The sequence below is a fragment of the Protopterus annectens genome, chromosome 13.part0 (genome assembly GCF_019279795.1).
Source record: "Protopterus annectens isolate FY-2018-M chromosome 13.part0, PAN1.0, whole genome shotgun sequence".
NCBI classification, from domain to species: Eukaryota; Metazoa; Chordata; order Ceratodontiformes; family Protopteridae; genus Protopterus; species Protopterus annectens.
In genome coordinates, this window is record NC_056747.1 from 545,252,593 (window position 1) to 545,270,709 (window position 18,117).

The 18,117-nt window shown below is 35.0% G+C and overlaps 1 protein-coding gene across 1 annotated transcript in view; it reads left to right on the forward strand.

Moving 5' to 3' along the window:
* Positions 1-18,117, forward strand: part of LOC122787460 (protein spinster homolog 3-like) — a 517,894-nt gene that overhangs the window by 228,951 nt on the left and 270,826 nt on the right. The window lies entirely within an intron of this gene.

An 18,117-nucleotide genomic window follows, 5' to 3' on the forward strand; every position in this document is an offset into this window, starting at 1 on the left:
GCTTGGCTATTTTTTCTTGTAGTTTTTACTAATTGGTTTGCCTGAGTGACCTTTTTATTTTTGGTTCAGGAACTATATCAGCGTGTATGTGTATGATGCTGAAATAGTAGTTATTTTTAGAATGAGGCAAATTAATTGTGAAATAGGCTGGATAATTTCTTAATCAACTAAATGAAACCAGCTCTTCTCCAAAATACTCTGTCTTCAAATGTTGGGCGATATATATATATATATATATATATATATATATATATATATATATATATATAAAATATACTAAGGATAACTGGTTTAGATGTCATTAGATACTCAAACAATGTCTAATCAAATAGGTCTTACAATCATAAATCTGTTTTGTTATAAGAAATATTAAGCAATTGCATAGCTAGTAAAGGATGGTGAAATGTGGTAGTTGCAATCAATGTAGATTTATTTTTGAGGGAATAAATTTTACAATTTCTAACTACCCTAAGGTAATAGCATTAAATAGTAAGTTCAGCTGTAACACAAAGGGAGTAGTGTATCTCACCTAGTGTTTGAACTGTCTGGCATTTTACAATGGCAAAACTGAAAATAATCTCTCAGAAAAATAATATATCAACATGTTTGTGCAATCTCTATGGGAGAAAATTTCAATGCCTTGAGTAAGCATGCTTTTGAATGTCAGAATTAAAAATAAATATATACATTTTTTTGTGTTAGAGAATGCGCCCCCCCCCCCTTTTATAGGGGTGGGAACTGAGAAGCACAATGGGACTAAGAGTAACTTAGGCAACCTTTATCAAATGCGATAAGCCAGAAATTAATCATAAAATCTCTATTAACAGTTTATTATTGTTCAAAAGAGATAATGTATAACTTCAATGTATTTTTTTCTTTTTATTGATGTTACTTATATAAATTTATAATGACTGAACTTGAGACATGCAATGGAACGCATTTTTAAAAAATGTTTTTCTGCATAAAATAACATGTAATTTGCTGATTGACCACTAGATGGTGATATTTGATTGATTACATAAGCAGTTGATCGCTGCTTGTTTAGTTTTGTCTGAAGAAGTTCTACAATTAAAGAAGAATAAAAGCAGTTATTTTTTTTACTCTTAAGGGCGACATTTTTTTGATTTTTAATCGTTTGTCTGGAATGGTATAAGGTGTATTTTGTTGGTTTTAGTAAACAGTGTTACAGGAGTTTCAGAAAGGTATGGCTCATATTAATTATCTGCCAAACACTATAAATGCAAAACGAAACTTCAACCAATGGGTTTATCTCTGAAATGAGAAGAAATATATCTACAAATGCCTTAGTGCAACATAGAAATGAGACTGATACTACGCATAATTTTAAATTCAAAGTACTTGAGGTAATAAATAAGAACTTGCGATTAGGTGATATAATTAATAAATTAGAAATTGCTGAATATAGATGGATCATTAAATTACATGCAGATAAGAAACCAGGCTTAAATAGTATGATTACCATTAAACCTGTTTTGGATTTTAAACAAAAGCAATATCATTAGCATAATTAAAATAAATAATATGATATAATAACAAATAATAATAATATGAATTGATAAATATTATATATTATTTATTATTTGATATATTGGTCCATGATTCTTATATTTAGGCAATACTCATGTATTTACGTGTTTATAAATTTTTTATTTCAAGTCTGTTGTTTTAAATTTTAATTGATGTGTTTTTAGATGTTTTTTATAGGTTGGCTATTTCATATGCTTATGTTAATTGTGGTATATATATATATATAATATATATATATGTATGTGTATGTACTGAGTTCATTTACTATTCTAACAGCACTGAAGAAGGGTTATTCCCGAAAGATCTGTTTGTTATTAAAGTGAGTTTTTTCTTATTCACGTTTTTTCTTAAACAGTATAAATGCAACAAGGAAAACCATGAAACGATAACAAAAGAACAATCTTCCTCCTTCCCTCAGACTTCTAAATTCTACATCCTCCTTTAAGACTCTCCTAAAATCATATCTCTTCTCTCACCATCTATGCAACTGTAATAAGCCACCATAAAACAACATACTACTACAGGGAAACCTTTTTTACAACTCACGTGCATCCTCTGCCAGGGTCACTGTTCAGACTGTACTTTACTCCTCTGAATTCATCTTAATCCTCACTGTAAATACTGTAAATTAATTACTGTAAATACTTGTAAATATTTCTACAAGTAGTCACCTGTTGATCCATCCATCAGTGTAATACAGCAACTGCTATGCTCATTCTGTATAAACATGTTTCACCTTTTCATCCAACAATAGAATTCTCATTGCTATTAACTAAAATATCTTTATAATGTAACAGCTACCTGCAAAGTTAAATGTATACTCCGACCTATTGTAAGTAGTGTTGTAACTTGTTATACTATGTTAAAGTAATCTACAACTTTTTCTCTCATGTTATTGTAAATTGTATTCTATCTTTTTGTACTGTGCTTGAGCTTTTCTCCCCAGGACTCTGCTGAAAATGGACATCTGCTGTCCAATCGGACTATCCTGGTTAACAAATGTGAAATAAATAATAAATAAAATAAAATGAAAAGATAAGGGTAACAAGCAACATGCTCTCCAACACATAAATGGCAGCCAGACCTCACACACACACACACGCACACACACACACACACACACACACACACACACACACACACACACACACACACACACACACACACACACACACACACACACACACACACACACACACAAAACATCACAATAGCAGCTGGGTTTGTATGTTTTTTAATAGGGCTTCAAAAGTCATCGGTGCCAAATTTTATACTTTTATTGCTTCAAAGGTGATGGAGAGAGCTGAACCCATTACACCCTAAAAGCTGCAGTACCACAAGTTCTAAAAAGTATAAAACACCATGATTGCTGTGAAAAATTCCAAGGGTCATTTACTTATTCAGTTTGATAACTGGAGTAGAGCATTGATTCAAATGGACCTATTTCAGTGTCGGACTGGACAAAATGAGAGTAGATGAGCCAGTTTACTGAAAGTAGTATGAATACAAATAAAATGTTGTGTGAAGATAACAATGAATCAATAACAGCAATAATAATAATGATGATAATGTACACAGAATAGGGGACAATAGGAAGGGAGTAATAGAATGGAAGAAGAAGAGAGTGAAGCAGTGAAGGAATAGAATACAAATTGCAAAGGCTAGCAAAAGTAAGTTAAAGGCACACAGAAATGAACTATCTGCAATATATATATAACGTGGAAAAGATGTCACATATTAGTGTAGGGAAATAATGTGAGGAAGACAAAAGTGCCTGACTGGTGAAAGGAGGAGTGGGGGATTAGGTGATGTGTCCAGAGGGAAAGCATATTAAATCATTTTCCATCTACATTTTCAGTCTTGCCCTGCTTTGCTGCACTGCTCTGAATATTTTTTCATTAGTTTCCTTAATAAATATCAATAATAACTTGTTTATTTGAAACCCAGAGCCATGGCTTGCTCAAAAATAATTCCTCAATTTGCCGGAACTCCTCGTCTCTCTCCTAGGAATGTCAGGTCCTCTTGAATCTGTGCCACTTTCAACTCTGTTGAGAGGCAAAAAAAAAAAAAAAGTCTTCTGTTATTAAAAACTGTAGCAAGCCACTTGCTACGAGTTATTCCACATATGAAACTCTGAGACAAGTGCTTCTGTCTTGACAGCAAAAGTTGTATTTCATTTCCATACCGACATTCAGAAATGAATGCCATTCAAAAATGCTGGTGTGGAACTGAATGCCTGTACTACACTTCCCACTGATCAGCATCTGCTGATCATGGTTCTAACACCTTGTGCCCAGGGCAGTTTCTCCCTTAACCCCATCCTACCTATGCTTCTGGTGAAACATCCCTTAAGTTAAGACTCTGGTTATAAATAACAGGAGATATAACAACTACTTGCATTTCCATCTGTAGTGTTTGAAAGACAATAGCTGGCCTAGAACATGACATCCCCAGAGTTCAGCAGTGACAATGGCATTTTTAGGGTACAGACATGACATTCATAGCCAAAGCCCTGGGTGGTCCATCCCCCCCCCCTTACAAGGAAGGTCTTTAATTACCCACAACCAGTACTGGAAAAATTCAAAGACAAAATAAGTCAGTTTTTCCCTTTGTGCATTTTATATTAAGTAAGTTTGTACAGTGGTGAAACCCTTTACAAGGGGTGCACGGAAGTTTTTTTTTAGTTTTGCCAATTTGCTGCGTTGTGATTTCATTCTAGTGAGTCTCAGTTTATGTGTTAAAACCTCCATGGTCCTAGCTGAGTATGTAAATAAGATAAAATAAATAGCAGTTACACTGTTACTACAGAGTAAATTAATCTGTTATTAGATAAATTGTGTCACAATGTTTCATACTTCTGCCCTTAGGTTCTTGATAGCATCCTTGGGTCATTGGGTTACCCTTAGTTCTCTGACAACCAGTTCTCATTCATATAACATTCAGCTTTGCTTATATTTCCTGAATTGCACTATGTGTGTAACTTTTGCAGGACCATAATGTGCATTGTTTGATGTTTTGTTATTTTGTCTTTTTTGTTGTTGTTTTTGTTGCCACTGCTGACTTCAGGCTTAGCTCCAAATTCAGTAACCCTTACTGTTATTCCCACTGTTCCTCCCAAGTGGGCAGCAGTAGAACAGAGCTGCCCTATTTTTCTTTAGATCTGTAACCTTACCCTTAGCAGTATATATTTTGTGCAGTATATCACATGGACTAGCATGCCCCACAAACCCCCAAAATACTGTTTATGTAACTCCATCAGAAAATGTTGTGGACTACCTACTGTACCTCAGAATGAAGTTGTCAGAACCCCTTCTAAAAAGTGTAAGTTTCAAATTAAAAATCACACATTGTGGAAAAACTACATTAAACTGTAACCATACCTTTCAACCTCTAAGAGCAAGAAATCTGGACAGAGTCATAAATAATGGGGGAACACAGGCCCAAAATAGGGACACTTTTAAATAGTGTTCTTACAAACTTAGAAAGTTGATAGAATAACAGGTTTTTGCATTAGTATGAATTTTCTGAAGGGTATGAAGTCTGAAACTCAAATGTCTGTCATTTTTCTGACTTTACTCATTAATGATGTGTCAATGATTTGGCAGAAAACTACAAATTTATGAGAAACAGACCAAAATATGAAGCAAAAATCTGGACATGCTATGAAAATCTTTACAGTTGAGAGGTATGACTGTAACAGTTATGTAAAATTGGTGGCAGCAAGGGCTAGTCGCAAAAATGCAAAAGAAGAGAGGCACCAGATTTCCTCATTGACAAAATATTTTAAGATGCAGAAAGGGAATGAAAGTATAGGGAAAATATGTTATTACATTGAAAGTATTACTATGTCATCTTCACCTTTTTCCATGGTGTAAATTACACCTCAAAATGCAGTATTACAGTGATAAAAAGAAGTGTAAGGATATTGTTAAACAGTTTAAAATTATAACTCATACTTTTAAATTTGAAGGCAATACTAGACTATGCTGACCATGGCACTCTAGCATCACCTACTGGCCTAAAGGCAGAAGCACATGTCACTATCTAACGTTCTCATTCCAGGCAATGGAACAATGTGAACTATTCAACATTTATATAGTGAAAATGACATGGCCATTTGCTGTGCCTCAGAAGCCAAAACTAACCAAACTGAATCATTTGCATGGGGGTGAGGGATGTTCTAAAATGAAATTGTTATATGCAGAGGATATTTTAAATGTAGTTTAAGTATGTATAAAAAATGTAAGACCAAAAATATTGCTTGTTAATTTTAAAGCTGTGAAGGAAAAAGTGCCTGTTATGTAATTACATATTTATTGAGTAAATGGGGACAATATGATGCTAGAAAAGCATTTTGTTTAAATACAAAACAATGAAGATAAAATTCATTGCTAGAGTGCTCATTGCTTAATTAATAAAGAAGGTAAAATAGCTACGTATGTGTGATTCACACAGATCTACTATGAGTAATCGCATCTTGTTTACTCTGGATACAATTAATCAACCACCACAATTTCTTAGGAGGTCACAGTTGAAAACAGCAGTACTCACAAGGCTGCAAAATACATAAAGACATTTGTTTTTGCAGTAAGGCAAGCCTTATAGCACCCCCTGAAATAAAGGTAAGCCCCCAAACCCTGCATAATTGTCAGCTCTGAGACTGCACATACACTAAGAAAATGGAGAAAGCAAGACAGAATACAAGACATAACCTCTCACTCTTCAGTGAATTTTGTGTTATCTAATTAAATCTTGCAGCCTTCCAGTTACAATGTTCTGAGCATCACTTAACCAGAGCGCAGCAAATAGTGGGGATTCTGATTCATATACAGTAACATATCAGGACTATGAGAGCAATGTGTTACTGCATTCCAATATGGTAGATGGAATGCAGTATTTACGAAAATAAAAAAACAGAAACTAATAGTCTTAAAACTTTGTTGATGAACTCAGTCACAATAACTTCCAAAAATCATGAAACCCAGGTAGTGTTCCAAACCAACAATCCTTTATTCATCACAGACAAGTGATCCTTAGTAACAAAAATCTGAAATATTTTAACAATGTTTTTTATTTTATATACTTAGAAGTAGCTGCGGAAAATATACATATTGTTTAATTTTAAACCTGCCTATATAAAACTACTCTTAAACAAACTCAAACCATGCTCTATTTCAGCTGATGACCTTCCAAGCTAGTGCCTTAAAATAGCAGCCAATAGCTTTGCCTATCCTGTTTTAATCCTTATAACTAAGTCAATTCAGGAAATCTCACATTCCCTATCTTTGGAAAAAAACACACACGTTATGCCTATACATAAAGGAGGAAATTCAGCAGATATCACTAACTTTATACCTATAGCAATATTATCTCCCCTCTCCAAAATACTTGACAAATGTTTTGAGAAACAACTGATAACCTATATCCTGCAGGAAAAACTCATTTTCTCCACACAACACGGCTACCATCCCTCCAATAGTTCTAGCACTGCACTTCTAACCTTTATTGATACTTTCTATAAAGCTAGAGATAATAGCAATCTAGTCTCATCCTTATTTCTAGACTTGCTTAAAGCCTTCAACACAGTTTGTCACAGCAAACTTTTATTTCAAATGTCCTTACTATGTCTGTCTCAGCTCACCCTTCTAATGTTTAAAAGTTACTTGTCCAGTAGGTGTCAGTCAGTAAAATGGCACTCCATACACAGTGTCCATGCCTCCCAGTCACCACCAGTGTACCACAAGGCTCTATCCTTGGTCCTCTCCTCTTTAACATTCACACTAACATCATCCACACAGCCACACAACAGGCTTCCCTAATACAATACCATACACAGATGACTCTACACTCATATACACATCAGATGACCAAGCAGATATCCAAAAATTACCCTGGAAGCTTTAAAAGCCATTGATACGTGGCTTTGTAGCTCACAACTCATGCTCAACAGTCCCCCCCAAAAAACAAACTACTTTGTTCCCCCAAATCCCTCACTTATGGAAAAACAAAATTTAAAATCCTCTGTCTTAATAATACAACCATTGAAGTCACTTCTCATAACAAATTATTAGGGATGATAGTGGATGATAATCTCAAATTTTACCTACATATACAAAATTGCATTTTAAAAAATCACCCCAAAACTAGGAATGCTCTTTACACAGCCAAAAACTTTCTAGTACAATTAAAACTACACTTGCCACTGCTTGCCTCCTCCCTTCACTACTTTATGTTGCTTCTATCCTTACTAACCTCTAGGCATCAAAAAAAGCAAAACTTGAACAATCCTATAATAAAGGGCTACATTTGCAGCAAACCCCATTTCAGAACCGACCACTGTATAGTACTAAAAAGCCTAAATTGGTTAGAACTACCCCATCAGATAGCATATACACAGCTTCTTACCACCTATAAAATTATTTAGCATCCATCTGGTTGTCCAACACAAAATACTGTTCTACACAAGTAAGTCACCACCCAGTCATTATGATCCAGTGACCAAAAACTCCTCCAGTCCACACATTTATCAGATTTGCCGGGCATTGTCTGGACTCATACCATGTTGCTGTGCTGGGTCTCTGTGGTCATTTCTCCTTTTAGTCAGTCATTTGAAAATGTTTTAAATATATTTCAAACATATTTTATCTGTTTTAGAGTGTAATTCTACTAAAGCAAATGCAGTTCGTATGGCCATTACTATTTTTAAATGAAATGTCAAAATACTGTAAACAATATGATATATATATATATATATTGCAACTGATTTTGTAAAATGAATGCTTTTAAGTAGTTTTAGTATCACATGATGAAGCCTATAAAATCAGGTGAATTGCATGGTTACTTTTTTGTGAAGAAATCAGTATAATTTGAGAAACTACATTTGTTAAATGTTGCAGCAGTTATGTCATATTAAAGGTGGTTTATTGAATGCATTATTTTTGTAGCACTTCCAGCGTCTAACATCTTAACTATTGGCCATTAGCTTTCAGATTGATTTTACTTATCATGTACTTGGTTTCACTGTTTGGGATAGTTCAATCATATAAAAATTAATTTATAATTCAGGCCTAGGGAGAAATGCTCCAATGATCATTGCAATAACAGTGAGTTCTAAATACGAACAAAACAAACACACACTAAACAAATTGCATAGTATTTATCTATCTGGCTGTCTATCTATCTAGAGTTCATGTATGTCTAAGTTACATAAATTCACTATGAAGAAAGTAATATTTCAGTGGAGATAACGCTGAATTAATTGGCAAGCATTCACTCAATGATGGAATACATGGATTCTGGTCTATGAAACTTCTGAAGCATATGGGATGCTTTTCTTCATTAAAGATCTGCAATGACACTGTCCTTCGGCCTACATCTGGTGCATCAGTATAAACTATAAAAAGGTCTACTGAAATCTAAACAGGCTAAGACAGGCTCTAAGCAGAGTATTATTTTTTTTAGCTGGTTAAAGTCATTATCTGCTTCTATTGCCCACTTAACCTTAAAGATCATGTCTAAAAGCACAAAATGATTTTTACTTTTACACAAAAAAGTGGTTATATGCATCTTTGTGCATGGGAACACTTTTATGTATAAAAAGAAAACAGAAGTTCATTTTGCAGTCTTGAGAAAATTACAAGGTTTTAAATATAGGTTCCAAATGAGGAAGATTAAAAATATGGATCCGTATGTACAACATTGATATTAATGGCCAGATGAGAGATGTTGATGCCACTCTGGGTGCCACCTCTAATTAAACTGGATTAGCATAAGTATGTAGTTGTGCATTAGCTAAAGGCCCATATTGAACCAGGTCTCAACTCAATGGTTAGCATTCGCCCTGTCCTTTTAGGGTCTTCATAAGATGTTTTGTTATACCCTCTTTTCTTAATTAACCTGGATATTAATTACCCATAATATCTCAGGTCCATATAGAAAGCTTGTCCTAATAATCTCAGTCATTTTTGCAACAACCTCCTTACATCATAAGCCAGCTTCATTCATTGGTTCCTCTGTATATGACTTAGGTTCCTATTGTTATATTTCCATACCATTGTTCCATCATACATAAGCTTGGTATATCCATGTTTGATCATGGATTCAGGAGTCTTTGTTTGTATTTTCACCATACATGGTTGTATTTAGTAATCTAATTACGAGATCAATACATAATTTTAAGTAGTTTAAACTTAATTAATTGAAATGTTTACTACATGAATATAAATAGATAACCATATAAGATATGAATGTATACTTAATATATGTGTTTGCTTTCATGTCTTAGTTTTTACGCATTTTTAACATCCTTGAATCTTGATCTGATTGATAATTGTTTTACTTTATATGTATGACGAACTTGTCGATGTTGGGCATTAAGCAACATTTTGCATTGTTTATATATTTAAAAAAATTTTTTGGGCATGATTCCGTAGCAATGGAACATTGTTAGCCCTATGATGGACCTACCATCTTACCGTCAAATGTGAGGCATGGTTTTTTAGCGCACAGGTAATATATTTCCCAGTCAGATCAGCAAATAGTGATTTTGGGTACTGACATTAAAGGCTAATATTTTATATTAGGGTTTCTGACCAGAACGTTAGTATGAGATAAATGATCTTAACCAAATATTATCCTTAGTTTGCAGTACATGCTGCTTGACGAACCTTGTTATTTAAGCTCACAGATAACATGTAGAGAAGTTTTAATATTGAAAACATGCATATAATTTTTGATATATATTTTATTTTTATTTTATTGGTGACAAACCATGCAACTTTACTTGCAATGTATTTGCATGTTCGAGTCTTGGTATTGGAGCTTTAAGAACCCTTGCTCCTTTAAATTTTGAAATTATTACAGTTCTAATTGCCTAATTACTGTTTTATGGATTGCATAATTGAAATCTGTCTGTGTATATGAGAGAATGGTCTTCATTGTTTAATTGTAACCTGATGAAGCGCACCTGAGTGTGCGTGAAAGCGCTCGTTTTATATTAAACTTTTCTACTTTTCATGGTGGCTCCTTGCAGTTCTTATCTTTCCTTGAAATCTAAACAGGCTAAGACAGACTCTAAGCAGAGTATTATTTTTTTTAGCTGGTTAAAGTCATTATCTGCTTCTATTGCCCACTTAACCTTAAAGATCATGTCTAAAAGCACAAAATGATTTTTACTTTTACACAAAAAAGTGTTTATATGCATCTTTGTGCATGGGAACACTTTTATGTATAAAAAGAAAACAGAAGTTCATTTTGCAGTCTTGAGAAAATTACAAGGTTTTAAATATAGCTTCCAAATGAGGAAGATTAAAAATATGGATCCGTATGTACAACATTGATATTAATGGCCAGATGAGAGATGTTGATGCCACTCTGGGTGCCACCTCTAATTAAACTGGATTAGCATAAGTATGTAGTTGTGCATTAGTTAAGTAATTGCCAAACTGTTAAATTAACAGTTTGGCAAATAATAATAATAATAATAATAATAATAATAATAACAATCGAAAAGCATCTTTTGTAATTAATCTTGCACAATTTATTGCTGTTATTCTGGTATCTGTATCCGCGGTGGTGTAGCGGTAGTGTTGTTGCCTCACAGCAAGAGGTTCTCCCGTTTGATTCTCGGCTGGAGTGTGGGGAGTGCCTTCTGTGTGGAGTCTGCATGTCCTCTCTGCAGTCAAGTGGCGTTCCGAAAGACATGCGTGAATGGGCATGCCTTTGTTGAAGGTTGGGCATCGAGCTGGCAACTCGGCACCGTAAAAATCTACTGCCAAGCTAAACAATTTCTCCTGGAATCATTTCAATATGGTGCTGGATTATTTCATTTCTGCCTGGCCATTCTAAAACACTTCCTTATTTCTTAACAGAAACTTTCTTATTTCATGTTTCTAGTGTGCCATCTACCTTAAGTGCAGGAATATGAGTCAATTTCCTTTTTTCTCCAGAACTATTAGCTTCTGCCATTAAGCTAATTAAAAGTTACTGTATTTCTTTCCGTTGCTTAATTATATTGATATGGTATGTTTGCTCTGTTTTCTCTTACTATTTTATTTAAATCTATATATATGTTTTGCACTATTTCAAATGGGCTCTGCCACTCAGCTGAAAATGTATTGGCTGAGAGTAAGCCAAAACCGACTCTTGGGCTTTGGCTATGAATTCTCTTGGCTTTGCTTTCCTATTTTACACTTCTTGTTGTATAATCTAGGCTCTTTCCATATGTTCCTCTACAATAAGCATTATCATTCAGAGCCTACCTTATAAATTTGAATAGAACACTGTTTTATGACACTTTTAAAAGGGATTTTCTCTTCTCATGTTTTTCTAGCTATATCTAACAGTCTGTGAGGTTATCTGCCATTTATTGTATATTACTGCACATCAGCAAGTCAAATGGCATCAGAAATACTCAGTCTAGTGATCTAAGCCTTTTCTGTAACATCAACAAAATGGTTTAGAGGTACAGGCGCTTTTCGCAGAGGTTACCGCTGCTGCAGAACAGACTGCTCATCCACATTAAACAAAGTTCATCCCTATCTATTTTCAAAAGCTACTTGGATCTATTGCTGGGAAACAGAAAATGTTCCCCAGAACTGCCTCCTGTACTACTAATGGACAGAGGCAGTTCCTAAGTACTTTATCCCATGCAAAGGTGCCCTCAAATTATATCTGGTATGATCCCTGTTATTCTCGTTAGGGATACTATATAATTAAAATTATATATGGTATGATCCCTGTTATTCTCGTTAGGGATAATATATAATTATCAACAGTGGGATGGTACGGCCAATCTATAATCAAATGGGATAGGTCATTTTGAGCACAAAAAGTGAAAATGGCTATGTTTAAAATGTTCCACAAGGGCAGCTAGCCATGTACTTGTCTATGATACAATGAAGCTATAATAACTCAAAAGGACTAAATGCTGTCAAACCTTGTGGCACCTCTCTAATGACAAACAGGAGGTGTGGTATTAATTGGTCCTATTTTTAGCTATCTTCCTAAATTAATTTTCTCAGCATAAACTTCAGTGTTCAGAAAAAACATCCTACCAGTCCATTTGTATGTGGATGGTACATTTAGGTTTGTAACTGCATGACTTTGAAGCATCAGCACAGTAAATGCATTACTTTTGCTAAATAAATGGAATCCCACCCATGCTTGATGAACAATTCTTTAATTATCCCTGCAATTGCAAATAATAACACTCACTTACTCCCTAGCAGTAGCTTTAACATTAACTTTACACAGGTGAATAGCCTAATGATACTTGGTAGCATAGTTAGAAATAACCAAATCATCTGAAATCAATTGATTAACTGATTTTATTAAACGGTCAGCAATATCCACAGCGGTATGAGACATCAACAAAAAGATATGGGAATCGGTGGATTTTTGATGCTTGAGTGAGGGGCTGTCTTTTGGCTAGCCAGGCATCCAGAAAAGTATTTTCAGTATCTGTCATTATTTCTAACCAGCAAAACCTTGTTAGGACCATAGCTTTAGTCTTGAATATTCCTGCATGTCTCCAGTACATGACTATTTACTCTAATCATAACCAGGGCACTCTGCCTTTGGTTTTGGGCACCAGTGAATGATGTACTAGTTCCTCTCTGCCTTTGCTTACACTGTACAATAAATATTTTTTTAGTTTGAAGTACGGGTTGATTTCTTCTACAACTTTAGCTATGTTTTTCTTTGCTCTGCTTAAAGTGTCATCTTTTTACTGTGCCTTTTTAAAGGTTAGCCATCTCTGGAGTTTCATGAATGTCAGCCTGTCATGAGACAGAGACTCCTCTCCTACAGCACAGCCATTGGGGTCTTGGTGTCTGTCTGTTCTCCTAGGAAAGGCAGCTCCTACTAATATTCCCTAGTATCAGATGTTATTTCCCTGCTATTATGTTTTCTTGTATTTTTCTTTATAAATCTTTCTTATGTTTATGATTCTTGCACTTTGACTGAAAAGGAATATCATTATGACTCTGTTTAAAGTTATTGTGTTTCAGTATACACTACCCTCTCCTTTTAACTTTCATTTCTCTCTCCTGCTGTCTCAGTTTGGGTGGGCAACACCATTTCATTTTCTTTTCCTTCTCTAGGATGGCCTCCCCTTGCAAAAGGTATATTGGAACAAAACGTCTCTTGTTTTACTGTTTTCTTTACTAACAGATACATGCTGCCTAGAGTTTTCTTATACTTGAGTTTTCTGTTTTATACTGACAGAAATAGGTTTAAATCTCTTAATTAGAACACTTGTTTCTTCCAATTTTACTACAGTGGTGAAATATTTCTTATTGTTAAGTTTCTTCTTGTCAACACTGCTGCTTAGAATTCTTCATTATGGGGCTTTCTGCCTTACCTTGACAGAAAGTTTAGAATTCTGCTATGGTTGTGCATTTTCAAAACTTGCTAACTTAACTTCAATAGAACGCATCCTTTCAGTGAGCGATTCCTTCTCTTCAGTTCCTCAAATTGGATCTGCCTCATAATAGTACCAAGGTAAGACTTTAAAGTCCTCCTTCCTTTAACTTGCACTGTTCTTACAGGCTGCTGTCTTACAGGAAATACATGTACATTTTCTCAATCAGCTCTGCCTCATAGCTTCTCTCTCTCTTACAGTTTTACTAGTCTCTGGCAAGGCTCAACGCTCTCATCTGCAGATTCTTGAGTTTGTAAACTAACATCATGTTGTAGCACAGTAGTTGTATGTTAATTTGGCTGTTCAAATAGTTTTTTTTGAAATATGTAGGTTCCTCGTCTCTCTGTAACCTTAGCCAAATCTTAGTACCAGTGGGGCTTAGTAACATTATCTCTTGATATTTAACTGACTCATACTACACTGTTAATAGCGCATTTGGAAGTCCCGCCCACACTATTTCATCTTAAGGAGAGGTGTGTCTGTGGGATTATTCATTTGCTGTTTCCCATCCCCACACTAACTTATGTAGGAGTACCTTCTTCTCCTTATCTCCATAATTCCTCAGAGTAGGGAAAACCTTTCCTTATTATTATATCATTATTATATGTTAGAGAATGGGCAATCTGTACATCATCACCCTGACTGGAGATCAAACTTTCTCCAGCAGAGTATTAATGTACAAGTAATGCCCGGTGAAAAACGAGTCCGCCACTTCACGGCAGCATATCAAGCTGCCGTGGAGCTCGTACTGCAAAATAACTAATGGCCGCCATTACTTTACACTCACTAAAGAGTACTTTTGCTTTTTAGCAAGTGTAAAAAACAAAACAGAAAAAAGTGTATTTATGTGTATGAATGTGTTTATGTTTCTGTCTGCATGTGTGAGTGAATGTGTGTATGAAAGCAGAAGAGACTGTGTGTCTGAGAAATTGAGAGAGAGCAAGAGTGAGAGTGATCTTCTGTGAGTGAATGAGGGTATGAAAGCAGAGGACTGTGTGTGTGAGAGATCGAGATAGAGCAGTCTTGTGTGCATAGCTCTCAACTGTCCAAATCTTCACAGAATCTCCAGATTTTTGCCTCATATTTTTTGTCTGTTCCTCAAAAAATTTATGAATAATGGTGGCTGCCAAAAAAAAAACAATTACTAGAAAATGGAAATCAAAATCTAAACCAACTATACTAGAAGTAGTTAATATAGTAACAGAGATAAAACAACTGGAATTGAGATCTTTAGAAAAGGGGAGGAACAAACTACATAGGAAAAACTGGGAATTGTGGGAACAATACATACAAGGAAGGAATGAGGTCTAAAAGGCAGCAGGATTTAAATGAGCTATGTAATGTTTGAGTGAAAATGATTGGGTAGATTATAAGTGATGTATAATGTTTACATCTGGGAGTATGTCAGTATGGTTTACGATGTAAAATGCTTGCGAATAGGATTGTGTTAGTGTGGTTTGTTTTTATTTATATAAATGTATGATTGCCTATGTACTCAGTGATGGTTTAATTAACATGTTTCTTGTTAAAAATAGCAGGAATTTAATAATTTATGTAATACTGCTTAGGTTATATGATATATAGCAATATATGTAAAGTATAATGTTTATGTTAATATAGTTTGCTTACCTTTATATGAATGTAAATTTGCCTATGTCACAAGTGATAATTCAAAAAAGGTGTTTGGAAAAAAAAATAGAATTTGTGTTTTTCTGAAGTTTTTGCCAATCAGTGAGGAGTGAATTCACTAAATAATGATAAGCATTTGAGATTTAGGCTTTATATCTTTCAGAAACTGCATTGTAATACAAGACCTTTTATTCTAGCAACTTTGTAAGTTTATAATAGCAATATTTAAAATTTGTCCCTAATTTTGGGGCTTTGTCCAGATTTTTTGTGCTAAAAGGGTGAGAGTTATGCTTGTGTGAGTGAATGCGAATATGAAACCAGAGGAGACTGTGGGTGTATATGTATGTGTGTGTGAAAGCAGAAGAGACTGTGTATGAGAGAGAGAGATATTGAGAATGTGTCTCTGTAAAATTGTTTTCTTACTTATTTATTTTTTAAGTACTATATTATTTTTTATATATTTTTTATGTAAAATGCTTTCTCCAACACCATTAACATATATTACAGAAAGTTTGAAAGATTAGGCGGAGAAACTATTTTACATCATACCCCTGTTAAAATGGCAGGTTTTTGTGATATAAAAAAATGAGACCACAATAAATAATTTCAAAACTTTTTCCACATTTAATGTGACCTATAACCTGTACAATTCAATTGAAAAACAAACAAATCTGTTAGGGGAAAAATATATAAAAATAAAAAACGTACAATAAGCTGGTTGCATAAGTGTGCACACCCTTAAGCTAATACTTTGTTGAGGCACCTTTTGATTTAATTACAGCATTCAGTCTTCTTGGGTATGAGTCTATCAGCATGGCACATCTTGATTTGACAATATCTACCCACTCTTCTTTGCAAAAGCATTCCAAATCTGTCAGATTGTGAGGGCATCTCTTGTGCACAGCCCTCTTCAGGTCACCCCACAGATTTTCTATTGGATTTATGTCTGGGCTCTGGCTGGGGCATTCCAAAACTTTAATTTTCTTCTGTTGAAGCCATTATTTTATTGATTTGGATGTATGCGTGGAGTCAATTTTGTGTTGAAAGGTGAAATTCCTCTTCATCTTCAGCTTTCAACACAAAATGGACCCCAAGCATACATCCCAAGCAACGATGCCTGAAGGTTTTGGGCCAAAAGTGACTGGTATTTGGAAATGATCATAATTCCCTCCACCTTGACTAAAGCCTCAGTTCCAACTGAAGAAAAGCAACCACAAAGCATGATACTGCCACCACCATGCTTCACCATGGGGATGGTGTTCTTTTGGTGATGCAAAGTGTTGTTTTTGCGCCGAATGTACCTTTTGGAATTGTGGCCAAAAAGTTCAATCTTGGTCTCATTAGACCATAACACCTTTTCCCACATGCGTTTGGGAGGCTTGATGTATTGCTTTGCAAATTTTAGCTGGGCCTGGATGTTTTTATGTGTAAGAAAAGGCTTCTGTCTTGCAACCCTACCTCCATAGTCCGGGCATTTGGAGAATACCGGAGATTGTTGTTACATGTAGTACACAACCAGTACTTGCCAGAAATTCCTGCAGCTCCTTCAGTGTTGCTGTAGGTCACTTGACAGCCTCCCTAACCAGTTTTCATCTTGTCTTTTCATCAATTTTGGAGGGACGTCCAGTTCTTTGCAGTGTCACTGTTGTCCCATATTATTTCTACTTTTTGATGACTGTCTTCACTGTGTTCCATGGTATATCCAATACTGTGGAAAATTTTTTGTACCTTTCTCCTGACTGATACCTTTCAACAATGAGATCCCTTTGATGCTTTGTAAGCTCTCTGCTAACCATGGCTTTTGCTGTAGCAGGAAACTGATTAAATGTCAGGAAAATCCTACTAGGACAGCTGAACTTTTTTGGGGAGTTAATCAGAGTCTCTTTAATTGATGGCAGGTGTGTACCCAAGAAGACTGATATGCTGTAATTAAATAAAAAGGTGCGTCAACAAAGTATTAGTTTAAGGGTGTGCACACATATGCAACCAGTTTATTGTACATTTTTTTTATTTTTATATTTTTCCCCTAACAGATTTGTTTGTTTTTCAATTGAATTGTACAGGTTATAGGTCACATTAAAGGTGGGAAAAGTTTTGAAATGATTTATTGTGGTCTTATTTTTTTATATCACAAAATTCTGGCATTTTAACAGGGGTATGTACACTATTTATATCCACTGTATGTGTAAATATGGGTTACCTGCATTTGATCGACAACTCATTTGACTGACATATAGTACTTCAGTACACTTTAAGGCAAATAACAGGGATTTGTCCCCTTCCCCAATGTAGTCGACCATGGAGTTGGTATATATAGTTAGGGTGTGTGTGTGTGGGGGTCGAAGCCCCGCACATATTTTGGTTGAAATTCTGTACTTTTTGTGTTATTTTCATCTTTTAAATGAAATTAGGTGGGGGGCTTCACCCCCACACCCCCCGATGTGGCCAGTGAGGAGGTCGAGGACACTGGTGAAACATCATACTGCTGTTGGGGACTGTACCCTAACTTCCCTCCACTC